Below are 203 nucleotides of genomic sequence, written 5' to 3' on the forward strand. Positions count from 1 at the left end.
AGACGAAACATAAACCGAACGTAGAACAGCAAGAATATAAGCTCGAATAAAACCTAACTGTAATAATATGCTAATGAGCGAACATTAAACAAATATCAGGATGAGCGAAGAACCTGAGAACTCAATTAGTTTCGAGACAACGAAATGCAATCAAGGCAACAGCACATCACTCGCTCACAAGGCGGACCAGTGGTGTAATATAC

Source organism: Penaeus monodon, chromosome 15 (genome assembly GCF_015228065.2).
Source record: "Penaeus monodon isolate SGIC_2016 chromosome 15, NSTDA_Pmon_1, whole genome shotgun sequence".
Lineage (NCBI taxonomy): Eukaryota > Metazoa > Arthropoda > Malacostraca > Decapoda > Penaeidae > Penaeus > Penaeus monodon.